The sequence below is a fragment of the Balaenoptera ricei genome, chromosome 4 (assembly GCF_028023285.1).
Source record: "Balaenoptera ricei isolate mBalRic1 chromosome 4, mBalRic1.hap2, whole genome shotgun sequence".
In the NCBI taxonomy this organism is placed as follows: Eukaryota; Metazoa; Chordata; class Mammalia; order Artiodactyla; family Balaenopteridae; genus Balaenoptera; species Balaenoptera ricei.
In genome coordinates this window covers 135,815,735-135,837,288 of record NC_082642.1, presented here as the reverse complement: position 1 = coordinate 135,837,288, position 21,554 = coordinate 135,815,735, and the positions used below count along the sequence as shown (strand labels likewise).

At 36.7% G+C, this 21,554-nt stretch overlaps 1 long non-coding RNA gene across 1 annotated transcript in view; it reads right to left on the bottom strand.

The window, feature by feature from the left end:
- Window positions 1-5,944: 5,944 nt before the first annotated feature.
- Window positions 5,945-21,554, bottom strand: part of LOC132364915 (uncharacterized) — a 229,001-nt gene continuing 213,391 nt past the window's right edge. The window contains exon 3 of the long non-coding RNA XR_009502956.1: window positions 5,945-6,096. This is a non-coding gene — a long non-coding RNA (uncharacterized LOC132364915). The remainder of the gene's footprint in view (window positions 6,097-21,554) is intronic.

Genomic DNA, 21,554 nt, shown 5'->3' with positions numbered 1-21,554 from the left:
ATTACAAGTTTCCAAGTTAATTTAACTCTAACCCAGTTTTAGAGTCAGCAATCAATACCAAAATCCTCCATAACCTCCCTAACAAAATTTGCTGTAGATTTGTACATTGGATAATCATTGAAATGTAACAAATATTTGCCTTTCAAATTTTCTGATGAAGTAGGTAAATTGGATTAGGTTGCTTATGTTAAATAGCAATACATCATTATCAACTGTGAGCTTCTCCCTTCTCAAATGTGCCATCACAGCATTCATGTTAAAAAAATTTTTAATGCATTTCTTAATACTCTCAAATATTCAAAACTTCACTTGAGCTTTTCTCGCCAAGAAAAAAGTGCCTTAGTGTCTCATATTCTAACAAATTTGTCTCCAATATTTCATTCAGTGAGTACCTCTGAATGATAAATGATCACTGGCTCTGTTAAAACACTGATGTTTTCCTCCTAAACTTCTTAAAATTGTTAATGTAATGCCTGTCTGCCTGGTTCTTTACTCAGGCTTCATCAGCAACTTGATTGTAGTCTCAAGGAGTGCAATGCTTTGGTTCAAATTCTTCACTTCTTACTAAATAACACCATACTTATCACCTTATCAGGAAAGAAATAACACTACTGACACAAAATTTCAAGTCTCCAAATACTTACAGCATTCTCAATTCTCAAATATCCTGAGAGAATTATGTGCATTAGTATTAATCATAGCAGTACGTGTCTTTTGTGCATTCATTTATTCATTAAATTTACTCATTTGTCATACAATTTTTTCGAATGTGTTCTGAGCCAAGTATTTTATTAGAGCTTAAAGATACAAAGGTGAAAGAGAAGCCCTATGCCCTCAGGTGGTTTACAGTGCCTTATAATGCCTATTCCAATGCAGGACTGACAATTGTGGACTGAATCAGAAAGCAGGCATGATTGACTGCAAAGAGAAGCTGGGTGTGTGTGCATGTGTGCCCTTGTATTCAAAGAGCAAGACATGGTAAGATAACCATGATATTATTAGTGGGTACAAGCATCAGTCCTTTCCATGAAGCCTACTCATAAAACCTATCCTTCAGTTGTAGTAGTAACCACCATTTTCAAGAGCATGAGCTGTATTTGATTCACAAATGACCTCATCCACCCAACACACAATGGGATAATTGCTCACGCCATATATACAGATCATCTGAAGCCATGATTCCACTTGTGCTAATAGCAATATTCTTGTTTATTCTACTCTCACTTAATTTACTTAACTATAAACAACTACTGAAATATTAATGAGGCAGACACTCATTACACATGTTTAATTTAGATTCATTTTTATTAATTTTATCAAAAACTATCAAATACCTAGTTTGTGTCAGTCATTGTATTAGGCACTGGGAATAAATTAATAAGTAAAAACTGACAGAGGTCCAGCATCCTTGAAGCTCTCATAGAGAGATGGGAATTATTTAAGTATAACACAATTTAAAATAAATTATAATTGTGATAAGTGCTGACAAAGAAGAGCACTTGGAGGAATCTCTGACCCAGGGCAGGAGGCCAATGAAGGATTCTTAGAAAACGTGAAGACTGATCTACAGTCTCAGGGAAGAGCAGAAGTATGAGGTGAAGGAGAGCTTGAGTGTAAGAGGTGGAGATGATCTAGGAAGAGGGAATGATCCTTAATGAGAAGCAGCCAATCACACTGAGGAATAGAGTAGATGGAGAATAGAAAGTAGGACTGAGAAATGTGAAAAAAAAAAAAAATGAGATGCAGAGGAGGAGGATGGATGCCAGGCTATGCTTGGACCTGGAAACCATGTTCAAAATTTTGGTCTTTATCCTAAGAGCAACGGGAATCCATTAAGGTATTTTTTTTTTTTTTTTGAACTAGGTATTTTATTGAGGTATGATTGGAATAAAAAAACTGTACAATTTAATGTATGAAACTTGATGAGTTTAGAGATAACTATATACCCATGAAACCATCATCATAATCAATACCATAAATATATCTATCATGTAGAAAAGTTTCCTCCTGACCTCTCTATTTATGGGTTTTTTTTTTTTTTTTTTTTGTGATAGGAACACAAGATCTACCTCTTAGCAAGATTTTAAGCATAAGGCATAGTATCATTGGGGCTTCCCTGGTGGCGCAGTGGTTAAGAGTCCGCCTGCCAATGCAGGGGACACGGGTTCGATGCCTGGTCCAGGAAGATCACACATGCAGCACAGCAACTAAGCCCGAGAGCCACAACTACTGAATCCCATGCTCCACAACAAGAGAAGCCACCGCAGCAAGAAGCCCACACACCGCAACGAAGATTAGCCCCCACTCGCCGCAACTAGAGAAAGCCCGCGCACGAAGACCCAACGCAGCCAAAAATAAATTAATTAATTAATTTTTTAAAAAGACATAGTGTTGTTAACTATGAGCACTATACTGTACAATGGATCTCTAGGACTTACTCATCTTGCATAACTGAAACTTTGTACCCTTTGACCAAGTTTCGCCCGCCCCTCAGGCCGTGGCAACTACTATTCTAGTCTCTGCTTCATGAGTTTGACTATTTTAGATTCCTCATGTAAGTGCAATCATGTAGTATTTGTCCTTCTGTGGCTGGCTTATTTCATTTAGCATAATGTCCTCCAGGATCATCTATATTGTCACAAATGGCAGGATATCCAGAAATGACTGCTCCTTCAAGTGTTTTTTAAAATAATATCCTTTACATAATTCCTTGATCATATAAAATAGAATTCTTTCAATGTTTACAAATGGGAAATCTCCTGAATATATTTTAATTCACTCATGTTCAACCAACCAAAATCTAAAATTTGTCATAAAATTTTAATTTGCTTGAAAATAGTGTGGTTACTGTTCTTTTTTTCTCAGACAGTATGAACCTGGGTGAGATTCTTGCAAACACACCTATTTTTACCCCAAGGGCACATGATAGATTCTCTCTTATTTTTTGCAGAGAAAAATCTGTATACCAATAGGGACAGTCTATTTTAAATTAATTAATGTCATGCTGTTTGTCTTCAATATATCTTCAGTAAATAGATGGAAGGAAAGTGTGGCAATAAAGTGTGGCAGTATGCTTACTGAATCTTAATTACAAAGTTTGTTCACCCACTGAAACATCCTTCCAGCACGTTCAGCCATTTTCTCTGCACTCCTCTCTGAACTCTGAATCCACCAGCAGCTCCTCTACATTGATTTTGTTACTTTGCTCCTCAGGGATTCATGAATGGTAAATGCAGCTGGATTGTCAGCAAATGTCTAATCTGGAAAACATCTCTATCACCTCTGGTAAACTTTTTTGGATCCACATTAATTTCATCTTCAATTCTTTTAAGTGATGCTTCAGTTCAGCCATGATTTTTTGGAACTTTCACCAAACCCACCATATCCTGCTGTTTTTGCCACTCTTTCTTTTTTGAGTTTTTCTGAAATTGTAATTCCATACATCATAAGGTAGTTTTTTTTTTTTTTCAAAATCAGAAGAAATGATAGTATTCTATAGGGGTTACTTTGTTTCTTTTTATTTATTTTTTTTCGATCTGGAGGAGGATTTTCCTTTTAGAGTATCCTTTTTCTGCATCAAAATTAACATACGAACCCCCAAATTCAGATCAGGGTGTGGGCTGCTGCTTGTTAATTTCTAACATTTAAACTTTGTGCTACAGTTTTCCCCTGCTATTGGAAAGTAGAGCTTTCCTACAAAACTTTTCATAAGCCGAAATGGTGGAAAAGGAAGAAACAATTACTTTAGGACACATTTTGCTAATGTATGCACAAAAAAGATAAAGCACAAATGCTCACAGGCACAGTTCAAAGCTATGGTGCCTTGATGCTGAGACGCTGAGTGTAGTTCCCAGGGAAGCAGCTTGATGGCGCCACTCTGGCTGCTCAGGATGTGCACTGCCTTTATAATGGCTTGTTGCAAAATAAATGCTGAATATTATTTTCACTTTTCTCCTTTTTTCGTAAAAGCAAAAATCCTCTTAAGTTTTCTTTCAGTTAGTGAAAAAAAGTACTAATGTAGGTCTTTCATAAAAGCAAAGTGGCATAAAGCAAACTTTCGAAAAGCGTGGCATACCTGTATTTGGTAGGTGTTCTTTGTCATTGAACTCCTACTCTATCACTTTTATGGTCTGGTGATTCTTCATTTTTTTTATATTCTTCCTCTTTTTCCTGTTGCTCCAATGCCAACTTCACTTGCTTTGTCTTCTATCAACACTCAATCCAGGGATTATGTCAATACAAACAACACACTGTCACATGGCACGTTGTTTCATGAGTCTATAATCTGACATCTTTTAATCATTATTTTCTGCTAAACACAGTATTTTCATCATTTACATTGTTTCAGATATCTGACTTGTATAAACATTGAGAAGCAATAAAACAGAATCACCTTTATCCTGGGTCTTGACAAGTTTTGACATAATTAGCATAGTTCAGTGTCCCATTCAAAATTGACCTCTTTTAGGTGTTTACATCTTCACTGATGCCTACTCTGCATTCATTTCCATAATTATTATCATTGCTGCCCCCAACACAGTTGTGGAAAGTCTTTTGTTTGTGCTCCCTCTGTTTTTATCCCATTCACTTCCACAACTGCTGTTGTTTGAGCTAAAGATCTCATTATAATTTCAAGACCCATATATGGCAGCTTTAACATAATTTTGCTATCTTGAGAGCTTGACTGTTTTTAAGAAACTAATTATAAAGTCTACTGTACTGACACTGACAATGACTATCCCACTGAGAAATATTTCATCCATTTCTTTTCTGTCACCTATTATTCATTTAGCCTCTTCATCTAAACCCAACAATGCTGCTTTGTTTACTTCTCTATGAAGCATAAACTTGAGTTGTTTTCTTTCTTACATTATGACTTACATGTATTTGTACTGTTAGTATTTCCTATGAATTTCCATTGAAAGAATTACCATCAGAATCCTTATGAATTTTCTTTAGTATGAAACTCATTTATGGAAGGTGTTTACTATTGTATTATATCATTTGACACTGGAGTAGATAAACTATGATCTGCCTTCACCTATATAACCTTCAGGTGAGTCCCAGGAGCCCAGACACAGCCAAACAACGTGACTCTGTTTCAGGCTTTCTCTATTAACAAATAGTTTAGTCAACTTCAGTAATGAACCCACTGTCCTGCTTTCTCTTTTTGGTTGAAGGGGTAAGATTTGCTATTGCATGTTCTGTGCTTGAGCAGTACTTAGGTCTTCAGACTGGCATTCCTTCCTGCTTTGAGTTAATCTATATTCATACTCATGGTGATTCAGCCAGCATTAGAATCCTTCTGTGAAGTGAACTCGGTTGCCACATCTTGGTCTATGGACTGCCATGGTGACCTGATGGCAGGTGATCTGATCTCCAGGCTCCTGGTTTCCTGGAATGTCACTGACACTCTATTAAAGTATTTGATTACTTTTAAATTTTAAACCTGTCACCTCGGTTACAGAAGACAGAACTGGTTGAAAGGTGACAAGAATGGACACAAAGAGATCAGTTAGGAGACTGCCACATCAAAGAAATAATGGAGCTTTGAAAAGGCCATATTCGAAATGGGAAAGGAGAAATGTGGACAGATTTAAGAAACATTAAGAATGTAAAAGATAATGGAATGATGGAATGATGAATGGAATATGGGGCACAGAGAAGAGAGAAGTGTGAAGAATGATTCCTGGGGTTCAAACTCAGGTTACAAGACAGAGAGTGTCGGCCACTGAAAGAGACTATTGGGAAAAGACTAGGTTTTGCAAGTTGAGAGTGAACAGCAAAGTGTAAGATCATGAGTTTGAGTTTTTGAGTAATTGAAGGGAACTTTAGAGGATACAAATGAAAAGCTGACATCTGAATAAAGGTTCTGGGGATCACTTGAGATGACCAGATGTATCCGTGTGCTCATGCTTTCATAACAAAATACCACAGGCACAGATTGAATGCTTAAACAACAGACATTTATTTTCTCACTGTTACGGCAGCTAGAAGTCCATGATCAGGGTTCCTGCAAATTTGGTTTCTGGTGAGAGCCTTCTTCCTGGCTTATAGACAGCCTCCATCCTACTGTGTACTCATGTAGGCTTTCCTCTGCACACCAGGAGATAGAAAAACAGAGAGAGAGACAGAGAGAGAGCTCTTTGGTGTCTGTCCTTATAAGAACACTAATCCTATCTGGATCAGGGGCCCACCCTTATGACTTCATTTAACCTTAATTACTTCCTTAGAGGCCTCATCTCCAAATATGGTCACACTGGGGGTTAGAACTTCAACAAAAGAATTTACAGGACACAAATATTCAGTCCATAACACCAGGTCAAAGATGTAATTTTGTGAATTATTCTCATATAGGTGGTGACTGAAGCAAGGAGAATTGATAAGACTACCTTGGGAGAGTGTAAAACAAGGAAGAAAATTAAACCAACACTTTATACATTGAGAAGTTATAAACTAATGAATGGTCATGGGAGGCTTATCTTGCAAAAGAAGCAAAGAATAAGCTATAATAACAGATGAAATGAAAAACGTAAGTCTGGAATCAAGGGAAGAGAATGTTAAGTGCTCACAAAAGTCCAAGAAAGGGTATAACCAAAAAATAGCCATTTTTAATTTAGTGACACAGAAGTGACCTTAGCTAGCTAGAGATATTTCAGAAAAGAGGTAGGGCTGCAAGATGGACTACAGTGGGTAGAGAACAGAGGAAAAAAAGGAGAAGTTGCCTGTGAAAGAGAGGCGAGATACAGGGGAAGGCTTTCACAGTTAGGTATGATTTTTTTTTTTAATGGAGGAAACTTAAATATGTTTTTTAAATGGTGGGGTAGGCAGAGCACAGAGGATCTTAGGGCAGTAAAACTATTTTGTATGATACTATAATGATAGATACATGGCATTATACATTTGTCAAAACCCATAGAGTCTATAATGCCAACAGTGAGCCTTAGTGTTAACTATGGATTTTGGGCAATAAAAACATGTCAAAGTAGGTCCATTGACTGTTAAAAAAATGTATCACTGTGATGCAGGATGTGCAAGGCTATGCATATGTAAGTTCAGAGGATATATGGGAACTCTCTGTACTTTCCACTCAATTTTGCTATAAACCTGTAAGTGCTCTAAAAAATAAAATCTATGACAAAAAGAAAGATGAGAACTATCATAAACAAGGTAAAAAGTTAAGCCAAAAACTTGGTGAAATATCTGTAACACATAAAACCAAACCAAAGAATTGGTACTCAAAATAAGAAAAAGTTTCTACAATCAACACAAGGAAGGTAAACAACCAAATAGAAGAAATAGACAAAGAAGATGAATTAGCAATTCTCAGAAGGAAGTTGGTCAATAAATATAAGAAAGGGTATTTGACCTCATTACTAATCAGGGAATTTACACACCCAGTTTGGCAAAAAATAACATGTATCTCAAATTATAGTAAATGTTGGTGAGAATGTGGGAAAATAGCATCTCTCTCATAAAATGTCAATGGGAATATAAACTGATTTAACTCATTTGGAGAGCAGACTGTCAATACCTAGTAAACTTCAAGAGGCACATATCCTACAACTCAACAAACACACTGCTACATTCCTGACTTAGAGAAACGCTCACACATTACACAAGGATAAATGAAGATTTATTGTTGCAAAAAAGTAGAAACCACCTAACTACCCTCAGTAGGGGAGATGATTGAACTATGGTTTGTAATATAGAATACCATAAGCCATTGAAATGAATGAACTAGATATACATATATGAACATGGATAAGTCTTAAAAACAGTGTTCAATGATAAAACAAACTTGAAAAACAATACAGTATACCATTTATGTAAAATTTTAAATATATAAAAGTAGTATATATTAAAAAAAAAAGATGAGAACTATCTACTTGAAAAAGAGAAAGAGGGAGAGAGAGATTAAATGTACATGAGAAAGAGAGTGTGATATTTTATGGAAAACAGGAGAATAAATAGCCATATGAATACCCAATGGTGAAGGCATAAGATCCCAGCCATCTTTCCCCACTCTACTCCAGAATGCTGGGAGCTAGACCTTATCCTCAAGGATGAGATTGAAGATGATTTCCTGGAGATTATGATTAGCCCAAGAAGTAATACCTGAAGATACAGACAGGGGGAGTTCCTCAATATATAATTCTTCCAAATCATCCTACAGTAAAGCTCCCTACCTGTATACTTAGAACTTACGATCTACTTATTTTTCTAAATCATGAGCAGAAATATTAGACATTTGGAGAACGCTTCTAAAATGAAAGCTGGAAAACCAATAAGGCAGGAAAGAAAAACATGAAAAGAAAAGAAACCTATAAAATAACTACCATTAATATCTTCAAAAACTCTAAAAAGATATTGCATTCATGGAACATGATTTTTAAAATGGTAATGGAAAGGGAAAAACACAACAGCAGGAATGGGAGATAAGGTTGAGGAAACCTCCCAATAGGCGAATAAAAAGAAAGAGATGAAAAATAAGAGAAAAAAAAAAGAGAGAACAGTGCAGAACACCTAACATTTGGAAAAGAAAAGATCCATAAAGAAATAACAGGAACTCATTAATGATCAAATTCAAGAAAAATTTTTAGATTTGAAGGACATGAGTTTTTGGATTATAATGCCTCATGGAGTATTACCCCCTCAAAAAGAAGAATGAAAATTGGCCTATGCCAAGGCACATTACTGTAAAATTTCAGAACAAAAGGACAAAGAAAAGATTCTACAAGCTTTTAAGAGATTAATTAATTAATTAATTAAATGTGACTTACATGAACAAAATTTGAAACAGCTTCACAACAGTGACAGTAGAGCAAACAGATACTGGAGAAATACCTTCAAAATTCTGAAGGTTAATGATCTATAAACTAGATTTCTATATCCCTTCAAACTATCAGTAAAGCATGAGGGCTGAATAAAAACAAGTTCAGACATGAGAGGTCTCAAAAAATGCATTTCCCATGCACCCTTCATCAAGAAACTACCAAAAAAAAATCTACAAAAGAGAAAATTATGAAAACAGAAGCTTCAAAAAGGAAAAAAAGGAAAAGGAATTCCCTGAAAAAACAAGAAGGAAGATTCCCAAGGTGTCAGTTATATATCTGGCAGAAAGAGCAACCACCCCAGTTGGGAGAGTATGATACAAGAGATAGAAAGAAGGCTGTCGTTATGTCACCATCATACTTTTGTTTTCACCTGAGGACAGAATGATCAGGTAATTCTAATACAGAACTTTTCTGTACTTGGATTGCCATAATCATGTTCTGTAAAAATCCCTATTCACCCAGTGTGTTTTGCTACCATGGAACAGCTAGAGACTTTGGGGGAATAGCAGGTAGCGTTTCAATATTAGTGACTATCTTCCTAAACTAGCCTCTTATATTACACAGCTTTAAATATGGATAATGTCTTGAGGCCAAATTATCAATAATGATGACATAGTCACAAGCCATTAAATAAAATGAAAAAAAATCTGTAGAATTTGATTTTTTGGCGTTGATTTTGATTTTCTGTTAGAACAACTTCTCTTCACACCACCTCTCTGATTTCTCTCTCTCTCTCAAACTCTCTCAATCTCTGTCTCTGTCTCTGTCCCTCTCTCTCTCTATATATATACACATATACACACACATTTTCATCACAGATAGATATAAATCACATGATATATATCATGTATGTATGATAGGATATATATGTATAATTTGATATGTGAAACATAATATATATGATCATAAATTATACATATTTGTCACATATATCATGTATATGATATTGCATCACATGTATGTATAAGTCTGATATGATGTGTGATATATAGCAATAGAAAGATACAGATAGAGATGAGAGAGACAGAGATAGAAATGATAGCGGTACATCTGTGATGAAAGTGTGCAGCTATAAGCAGTTATTTATCCTGGTACAGGCTGGTATGGGGCTGCTTTCTTCTTTGTGCTTTTCAGTCCTCAGAAGTACAATTACTCGGCAAAGCAATCTATTACCGCCTGCACAATCCCTTACCTGCTCTTTGCATGTGTCACTCTACATCTTTAAATGAAGTCAAAGAAAATTTGTCCAAAATAAATATTAAGAAATAGACAGATATAGACAAATAGATTTTCTATTTTTCTCCAAAAACATGCTGCTGTTGACTTGCCTTTGTAAGACTGCTTGAGAGTCCTGATATAGTCAATGACCAAATGGAAGTTCAGCTCTGAAATAGTAATCTCATTTGCAGTGAAGTCACTGTAAAATTTTGGTCCTTCCAGCCATCACAAATTAATCAGCGTCAGACCAGGTCAGCCTTTTAATGAAAACCAAACAAAACTGTTTTCGTTACTTCTGGCATTGACAATTTTATAGGCAACAAAATGTCTTCTGAGGTCAATGCAGAATTGCACCATCAGCATTTCAATAAATAGTACTTTAAGTTAGCAATGCCAGTATCAGTGATGTGAAGATCCTATGGTTGTTTGGCAAGAGAAAAAATATTTCCCCTTTCTTATTCGCCAAATTTTGTATTATATTATTACATCTTTCCTCTTCCACTATATTTAGCTGTTTGTAATAGCCTTCATCCCCTTTTCTAAACTTTTTGGGCAGAATTGTTCTGATGCAGCTTGTACATTTAACTCCTTCAGAGTGGGTCTCCTCTCGCATTCGTCATCTATAGACTATGTCATGTCCATGTCATATATATAATCCATAAAGAGCTTGTACTTGGAAACTGCTATGTCAACCATGAAAATGAGTATTTAACTTGAGTTGCATGCAGTGTACCTAATGAGAAATTTAATATACTCTGCAATATTTTTGTTTCCTCAATGTTTGAAAATCTACTTAGACGTGGATTAAAGAAAAATAAATATTATTTGTGAAGGTCTAAAACTTTGATTCCCTTAGCTTAAATTTGTCTACCAGAGCAATTAGGTTGAAAATCATGTTAACAAAATCAAAAGTGACAAATTTAATTCACGTGTTTCAAGGAGCATCTCTCAAAATATTGGCCAGAATGTTTCCCTCATTCCAGACAATGGTGGCAAAATGTCTGATATGAGGCACAACTAGGCCTGTGCTAAAGGGAGAGACGAATCAGTGCTGGTCAGAAGATGCCAATATGTTTGCAGGGAAGCACATGGAGACAATCTGTTTTAAACCTGGTCCACCCGTCCCCCTTCCCAGCAAGTCTTTTTCTATCTATGGTAAAGATCTCTAACAAAAACTGAGGGATTTCAGATCCAGTTAGCACTTCTAACAAAATACAAACTTAGTTTTAACAATGGAACTGTCCAAGTATTTTATATACTGAAACAAGAGACCAGTCTATAAAATGCAATACTGTGAATTAAAAGGCACTAGCCTAAAAGTCAGAACCCTTGGGTTCTAGACCTAGTGCTAACCAGCCGTGGGCTGGGCACATTTCACCTATATGGAGCTTAGTTTCCTTATCTATAAAATGAAGAAACTGGAAAAAATTCCTTAAGGGATTTTTTTATAACACCCTATAAAATTAATCACTGGTATTAGAAAAACAACTTAAATGCATGCCCTACTGATTATCACTATCCTTATGTGGGTAAATGAAGATTAGCCGTTAGTATCCACCAATACCAAGATATCTACTGATCTATTAAGCAATGAACTTCTCCTGGTAAATCTCACTTTATTCCTGAGAGCAATTTAAACAGTGAAAATAGAATCCTTATTGCCAAACAAACTTCTAGAGAAGCTGAGAATGACAGAATAGCTAAAGTGTTTTTTCCTACCTTTAGAATCATATTCAATTATTTATCATATCTATATCAGATGCACTGTAATACATGCTTAGACTCTCAAATACAAAGTTTATGCATATTAGATTCTAGTGTATTTTCCTACCACAGTTTTTCATTATAAGCTATTTTCAAAAGTATGAAACATTTGAAAATAACAAAAAGGCCTTTCTTATTGAAACAGGAGATTCTTTTAGGTACCAGTAGCTAGGGGTAAGCCAAATGATTTAGTTTCTTCATCAACAGCAAACTTTTTATCATCCTACCTTTCTGCCTAGAGCATTAAATATCTAAGAAACTGTTAACAGGGAGTGTTTACTAAATCACTATACTCACTAAATCACTAAAGCCAGAGCAGCCAAACATTTCTTAAAATCTCTGCCAGATTTACAATTTGCAAAGTCATGCTAAAAGCATTTTGGTTGGCAGTTTCATTTAAGTTCTAAAATACTCTGCTATTGCACTTTTAAAATCTAGCATGAGAGTCTTTGGTTTCAAATAATTTGACCTTGCCCTTCCAGGACATCTTTAATAATAGCACCATCAAATTAGATAGGAACACAAAGATGAAACCCTCTGACAGAGTCTGGAATCTATGTCATGTATAAATGTCCAATACCTATTCTACTGTATAGGGAAAAAAGACAAAGCTGTACCTAACTCTTTGGTCAAACCTTAAGTTGAAAGCAAGTTATTTAAGCTCATAGATATCATTTTAATTCTGAGTCACTAGTAATCACTAATAAATGGATATATTTTTACTCCAACTTCAAATACTTTTTTTCTGCTCTCATAACATGTTTCTACTTGATCACCTCTATGACGCTCTTAGGATAACCTAATAAGCACTTGAAACTCCAGGTCTCCAGGAGGAGGTAATGGGGAGGAGAAGCTGGACCTGTCTCCTCCTGTTCATCTTGCCCGACTCTCCTGCCCTCCTGAACCCACTGCTGATCTTTTCCTTCTTCCTATGATGCAGTTCTGCCTTCCTGCTTCACCCTCTCTGCCCTGTCCCCAAAATGTCCTTTAGATCTTCAACCATTCCAAGTACTTTGGGGTCCAAAGTTGAGGCACTGGCTACAGTCGCCATACCAAATTGTGGCAGATGTCTTCAGCCTAAAACATCAATGGTTTGTGCTTAGTTTAGTAAAACAGGCACTCAAAATGCAAGGTTGAAATTCAGAATTTATATATATTTAAAATTCTTCTTTACAAAAATAAAATATTTTATTAAATGGGAAAAAATGAGCAAACCTAAGCTCTTAGATCTCAACACCCCTTCTCAAGCCCACTCTCTATGTAAATCTCCCCCCACCCCCCAGTCTACTCTTTCACAGCCATTGGTACTAACATCTACTCAGCTGTTCAACCTGGGAGTCGTTCTTGGTTCTACCCTCTTCTTACTCTGCACATCCAGCGTATCTGCAAGGCTTGTCATTTCTACCCTTCAAATATATTTTGGATCTATCTACTTCACTCATCCACACTGCTACCACCTTCATCCAATCCATCATCACCACTGCCCTTAACAACTTTACTGCCTTTAAATGGGTTCCCTGTGTCTACTCTGTCCCTTTCACACCACAACAGCCAGGGTAAGGTTTTTAAACAGAAATCTATTCTTGCTTAAACATGTTCAAGGGCTTCATACTGCAATTCAAATAAAACCCAGACTCCTTCTTGAGGTCTCCAAGGCCATACAAATCCAAACACCTGATGACCCTCCATCCAGTTTCGTTTCACAACCCTTTATTCATTATGCTTCGACCACCTTGACCCCCTTTCAGTTTTTCAAACACAGCCTCTCACACCTCAAAGAAAATGTCCCTCCATAGGTGCTTTTCCTAAAGATCCATCTATGCAGGTTCCCCACCACTTCCTCCCCCACCCCACTCTGTTGATCTTCATTACATGCTCTTTTTGTTACCTTCATAGCATTTACCATCATCTATTAATATGTAGCTGGTTGTTTGCTTAACTCTTAATTGACTTTCCCTCCATTAAACTGTTAGCTCCATGAGGGTAGAGATCCCATCTCTATTGTATCACCTGTGCCTTGCTCAGTGCTGATTCCTAGTAGGGGCTCAACAAATATTGGTAGGTGTGTGCCTTACATTGGTGTTATGGGCTAAATTGTGTCTCCCCAAAATTCATATGTTGAAGTCCTAACTCCTAGTACCTCAGAATGTAACCATGTTAGGAGATAAGGTCGTTAAGGAGGTGATCAAGTCAAAATAAGGCCATTAGGGTGGGTATTAATCCAATCTGACTGATGTCCTTATAAGAAGAGGAAATTTGAACACATAAAAGAGACACTAGAGATGTGTGCACACAGAGAAAGGCCCATATGAGGGCACAGCAAGAAGGCGGCCATCTGCAAGCCATAGAGAGAGGCCTTAGAAGAAATCAAGCCTTCTAACACCTTGATATTGGACTTCTAGCCTCCAGAATTGTAAGAAAATTTATTTCTGTTGTTTAAGCCATCCAGTCTGTGAAACTTTGTTATAGCAGCCCTAGCAAACTAATACAATTGGAAATTAAAATCTAAATAGAAAATTACATCACATTATGCTCCTCAGTAGTACTGTTATGTATTTGAGTCATGGTTGATCTTGAACTCATAGTTATAACATGGCTTAGTGTGAATTCCAGATCTGTTCATTATCTAGTCAATCTGGTTAACAAAGGCAGATAAATTCTAAAATTTTCCACCTAGATTTGGCAAACTTCTAAAATTTTCCAAAATGATTTGTCAAACTTACTTATTTTTATCTGCATAAATGACAACTTTGACTAATATCATGCTTCTGTAACATATTCAGGTCAGCCTCATCTGTTCAGTTGTTGGTAAGATTATTCAAATGTATCACCAACAGCCGTTACCAAGGGTAAAGCTGGTAACAGCTTTATGCTCTGTTGACATTGCATAGACTATGCATGAACAATAAAAAGTCATAAAAAGTCTTCCCAAACAGAAAGTAGTAATTTTATATAGTTCTGTAACTGTGTTCATCTCACTTTTCAAATTCGAAATGAATAAATAATCAACAGGTCTTTAATCTCAATCTGAAAATCATTATAAACCAATTTTTTTCAAACTTTTGAAGTCCTGAATATTAAAACAAAGCTATAGCCAGTATGCCTCTATGTATAGATCTAAAACGCTGCAGACAGTAGGTTGCATTTCTGCCCCCCAACCTCACTACTTTAAAAATGGATGTCAAACAGAGGTGGTACATATGGCAACTACTGTAAATACAAAATGAATCCAGAAAAAGATTTTCAGTCTACAACATCATCAGCAGGTTCGGGCAGTTCTGATGCCTATAATTACTCCTCATTTGAAATCATTATTCTGTCACTTGGCATGCCATCCATTTTGAAGTTCAAAGATTATAAACAGAGTTTGTCATAGATTTAATATCCCTGTATAGAAATCTTGCCATTTTTTTGCCCGTAGGGTTTAATGGGTTTCAGAATTTTTGTTTCTCTTTTTGTTTTCATTTGGCATTACAGTTTTCAGCTCCTATTATCTCCCACTTTTAAGTATAGGGTTTTTCTAAATTCATGAATATGAAGACAATATACCAAGCAAGATGTGTCTATGAAAAGTCATAGATCTTGATCTTCATACCCAGTTCCTCCAACCATCTTTCTCTCTCTCTCTCTCTCCCTCTCTCCCCCCACCCCTTTTTTCTACCCAAATTACCTCAGCAGGAATTATCTCATTTTACAAAGGAAAAAAATATTTTTACATTTACAGAATCCCATATAATTTTCACAAAACATTTCAGAGTTGAATAGATGCCAAGAAATATTTTCAAGTTCTTCCAGAATTTCCACTGCTCCTATTTGGAGTTTCAGGGAAAAAATTTAAACTCCATTATTATTAAGAGAAGTAAGTCAGTTACTCCTTTTTTTCTCAGGAAGACAGATTTTAAGTTTGGTCTCTTTCACCTGATTGCACAGTTACCAATGCGAAATCCTTCCTCCATAAACAGCTTCCATACAGTTGAATGCAACTAACCCATAGGCTGCTCATGAGCGTGGAACATAGTTGGCATTCATAAAGTCCTGAATGGGTGAAAGGAAAAGGTGCAATGTTTTCGTGCAGACCACAGAGATACAGCACAACCAATACAATGAAAGAGTTGATGGTCATTTTCCTAAATGGGTGGTTAAGAGTTATAGAACCTGGGCTTCCCTGGTGGCACAGTGGTTGAGAATCTGCCTGCCAATGCTGGGGACACGGGTTCGAGCCCTGGTCTGGGAAGATCCCACATGCCGCCGAGCAACTGGGCCCATGAGCCACAATTGTTGAGCCTGCGCGTTTGGAGCCTGTGCTCCTCAACAAGAGAGGCCACAGTAGTGAGAGGCCTGCGCACCGCGATGAAAAGTGGCCCCCACTTGCCACGACTAGAGAAAGCCCTCACCCAGAAACGACAACCCAACACAGCCATAAATAAATAAATAAATTAAAAAAAAAAAAAAAAAAAAAAAAAAAAAAAAAGAGTTATAGAACCCATGTCACATCTTTTTTAAAAAATAGCCTCTTGTCCTCACTACTGAAATTGTGTTGCCTCATAAATTTTTGTCATATTCACCTTCCACCAAAGTGCTTTAAGTCAATAGCTTAAGTTAGTAGCGTTTCTCCAAATTTCTCTCTATGTCTGTTTCCTCTGCAAGGAAACTCTTAGTGGACACAGTGGCTGAGCCTGATTCCAGTCAAAATGAGACCAGAAGGACCACAATATGTGGTACTCTGGCCTTTCCCACTATCGTTGGTCTTATATTTACTGAGATGTGAATGTGGGAAGGGCCAGTGGTGTATTCCTCCTTGCTATCTCCTGCCCAGGCAAAAATAACTCAAGCAATCGAAAGTAATTGTATTAGTATATAAACTTAGAAGCCATAGAAAGGAGTTGAACATATATTTTTTTAAAATTAATTAATTAATTAATTTATGGCTGTGTTAGGTCTTCATTTCTGTGCGAGGGCTTTCTCTAGTTGTGGCAAGCGGGGGCCACTCTTCATCGCGGTGCGCGGGCCTCTCACTATCGCGGCCTCTCTTGTTGCGGAGCACAGGCTCCAGACGCGCAGGCTCAGCAATTGCAGCTCACGGGCCCAGCTGCTCCGTGGCATGTGGGATCTTCCCAGACCAGGGCTCGAACCCGTATCCCCTGAATTGGCAGGCAGACTCTCAACCACTGCGCCACCAGGGAAGCCCTGAACATATTTTAATAACTGAATGTATTCCATTTTTAATATAAAAATACATACTCAAACTTTGAGAAGGGAAGAGGACACCATATTTAAAGCTGTGGCCTCCAGACCCTGTATCCTTCATTTTACATTAAATAACCTCTCTCACAATTATCACTGCCAGGCCTCCTATATATCACCTATCACTATGGCATCAAAGTAGTACAATTAATCTAATTAGGCAATATTCAATTACCTCTGTTTGGGAAAAAAGATATACTCTCTCTTTCTGCCACAGTCATTATTGATTAAATAGAGAAGGGTTAGAAAGAGCATCTCTAAGCCCAGATTTTCAGGCTTCTTCAGCCAAGATTAAAGTAGAGTTTGGGCAAAAAGTTGATTCTTGCATTTCCTCTAGCTGGTGGATTGAGCAATCAAGCAAATCACAAAGTTCAGAGAATTGCTTACTTGCGGGGGAATCACTCTGTATGCTGAAGTGCAAGTTAACCCTAAACTTATAATTACACTCTCTGATCTGTGGATTGATGTAGAAATATCATACATGGAGACCTGAAAATTAGCTCAGCTCTTGGAACCTTGCCCTTAAAGAACATTAGTCTTCTCTAATAATAAATGAAGGCAAGAACTAATTACTGCAATGATAGCAATTGTGGAGTGATATCCCCAAGAGATAAAACGGTTATCTTGTGAGAACTAAGCTAAGAAAATCAGTCATCATTAACATAGGACACATTCATTTTTGAGCAATATATAGGTGCAATTAATCAGGCTTTTAGAATACACTGTCTCAACTAATGCTACCTAAATAATATTTACATTTGGATTTTTAAGCCTTAATTATGTCCCAAGGGAACTCTTGATTTCCACCTTCAACAGTGGGTACATTTTCCTCTACTAGTGATTGCCATTTCAGTTGTTGTTTAACTTTACCAGTACCCATTTATTTGCAATAAAATCTCGGAAGTCATCTTTGATTGATTCCTCTCATCCAATCCATTACCAAGTCTTATTTCTATATCAAAATACATCTGAATCTGGTTCCCTCACTCCATCTCTAGCACAACCAGACTCTCTAGCACAACCAGACTAGTCTGGGCCACCATCATCTCTCAGTTGGTCAACTACAGTAGTCTTCCCATTTTACTCTGACTCATAGCCCATTTTTTTGCACTGTAGTTTAAATGTAGACTGAATGACACTCGTTACTCTAGTTTAATACCCATCCACCAATGGCTTCCTATGACTCTACAATAAAACCCCAGCTTCTTCCTATGGTTTAGCCAATCCTGGAGAGTCTGGCTTCTGTCTAATTCTCTCATCTCCTCTTAGCCTCCTCCACCTTACTCACTTTGTGACCTCCTTTCTGTTCTTCAAAAAATGCCAAGTGTATTAGTTTCCTGAGGCTGCCATAACAATTTACCATAAATTTGGAGGTCTTAAAATAATAGAAGTTTATTCTCTCACAGTTTTGTAGGCCAGAAGCTTAAATCAAGTTATTGGCACAGCCATGCTTCCTCTGAAGGCTCTAAGAGAGAATCTTTCCTTGCCTCTTTCTAGCTCTGGTGACTCTCGGTAGTCCTTGACTTTTGGTAGCTTAACTCTAGTATCTGCCTCTGCCCTCACATGGCCTTCTCCTCTGTGTCTCTGTGCTCTCCTCTTCTGTCTGTTGTATGTACACTTTACACTGGATTCAGGGCCCACACAGTTAATCCAGGATGATCTCATCTCAAGATCCTTAATTTAATTATATCTGCAAAGACTCTTTTTCTAAATAAGGTCATATTCACAGGTTCTGGGGCATGAGCATATCTTTTTGGAGGCTACCATTCAACCCACTACAGCAAGGGTTTTTCATTTTTAGGCCTTTTTTAAAATTGAAGTATAGTTGATTTACAATATTATATTACTTTCAGGAGTACAGTATAGTGATTCAGTATTTTACAGATTATACCCATTAAAAGTTGTGCAGCAACATGGATGGACCTAGTGACTGTCATACTGAGTGAAGTAAGTCAGACAGAGAAAGAGAAATATCATATGATATCGCTTATATGCAGAATCTAAAAAGAAATGATACAAATGAATGTATTCACAAAACAGAAACGGACTCACAGACTTAGAGAATAACTTATGGTTACCGGGGGAAGGTGCAGAGGGGGAGGGAAAGTATAGTTAGGGAGTTTGGGATTGACATGTACACACTGCTATATTTAAAAAGGATAGCCAACAAGGACCTACTATATAGCACAGGGAACTCTGCTCAATGTTATGTGGCAGGCTGTATGGGAGGGGAGGTTGGGGGAGAACGGATACATGTATATGTATGGTTGAGTCACTTTCCTGTGCACCTGAAACTATCACAACATTGTTAATTGGCTACATGCCAATACAAAAAAAGTTAAAAAAAAAAATAAGTAACAAAAGTAATGCATAATTGGATCTTATTATTTACCTTTAAGCAAAACATTTAATTAGACACTTGGCAGCTAAAAGATATGAACTAAATTGTTAGAGAAAAATTTTTTTAAAAAGTTGTCACAAGATAATAGCTATAATTCTCTGTGCTACACAATATATCCTATTGCTTATCTATTTTTATACATAGTAGTTTGTACCTCTTAGTCCCATACCCCTATTTTGCCCATCCCCCCTTTCTTCTCCCTTTGGTAACCACTAGTTTGCTTTCTGTATCTGTGAGTTTGTTTCTGTTTTGCATAAAGTTAAGTAATTACTTGAGCAGTTAGATTCCACATATAACTGATACCATAAAGTGTTTGTCTTCCTCTGTCTGACTTATTTCATTAAGAATAATATTCTCTAGGTCCATCCATGCTGCTGCAAATGGCAGAATTTCATTCTTCTTTATGGCTAAGTAATATTCCATTGTGTGTGTGTGTGTATATATATATATATATATATATATATATATATATATATATATACCACATCTTCTTTATCCATTCATCTCTTGATGGGCATTTGTCCTCTGTAATTCTTGTTTCCTCTGCTTGGAGCACTCCCCTCTGAATATTTTGATTCATCACCCAGGTCTCACCTCAGATATTATACACTATCCTTACTCAACCCTTCCCAAAACTTTTTTGGGTAATCCATCCTACCCAAGCTACCTATTCTCATTGCTTTTTTTCCCCATTACCCTGTTTATTCTCACCACACCATTCATCTAAATCTGGGGGTTTTGTCCTTTTTATTTACTTCTTATTGTCTGTCTCCCACTCGCAAACAAAATCTCCATAAGGGCATAAAATCTGTCTGTTTTACTCACTGTTGAGTCCCTCCCATCTAGCACAGTACCCAGCATGTAATAGCTGCTCAGTAAATACTTATCAAATACATAAATACAACTTTACAACAACTCTGTGAAGTAAGATGAAATTAGCCATCTGAGGTGTAAACTTGGGAATAGGCTAAATCAAATCAAAATCTAATTAAGAGAACCAGGACACAAGCTCAAACATGACTGAATTATTATTGATACAGTAAACGGTTATCTAAGCAACTATTTATAATCTATCTAAAGAATAAAAAGTCTGTTCCCCCCTCTGTCTACAGAAAAGAGATAATCTACTTGAAATCCAGAAAGTGAGAAGCCCTAAAACAGGAAAATAATAGTGTGTTTCCAGAATGAGATAGATTGCTCTCCTAAGAATCACAGTGAGTCAGGACTGGGTACATAACTTATGTGGCCCAATGTAAAAAGAAAATGCAGGGCCACTTGTTACAAGGGCAGGAAATGTGTAAAAAAATAAAGCTTTTCCTTTTTTGTCCAGTTTCTCCATCAATTGTCATGGTATTTTTTATTTATTATTTAATGTCTTTCTAAATGAAGAAAAGTTAATATTTTTAATTACTAGCATGAATTTTACTGTTTATCTTGATATTGTACAAAGTTAGTTTTAAATGAAAATATAAGAGCATTTAACTTGTATGTTAAATAACCAAAATTATACAATTTGTATTTTGGGGCTCATATACTCATGTGTATTTCATTCTTACCAGAAAAGTGGAAACAGCACAAAACTGACTCAACCATTTTTATTTCACTTCTTAACACATGCACATTTTACCAACACTTTCTATGTCTGGCTACTGATGAGTGGGAAAAGGAATTACAGGTTGCTCTTCCTTTTACCTTCTATGTCATCATTTTCATCAAAAGTGGTTGGCGAATACAGGGAAGTAACATTTGAGTAAGAAAGAATATAATAGGGTTCCTTGGTCATTTGTGTCTCTCCTAACACCACTGCCTTCTTCCTGCTTTCTAAGCAAGTTCTGGCTAGAATGAAAAGCATGGCCTCTTGGTCTGTCAGCACCCTGCTTACTCAGTGCAAATAACAAGCTTTGAGTATCTTTGAACTGCCACACACAAAGGTCCATTGGAATTCTGTGCTCATGGAGCGTCCTGAACACAATATGAGAACGGAGTGGCAAGAAACAGCAGACACACATACTGCACCTATCTCCTCTGCTCACAGTCGTGTTCTATTGTCCCATCAGACTTCACTTACAAAACACAAGTTCAAAGATAAC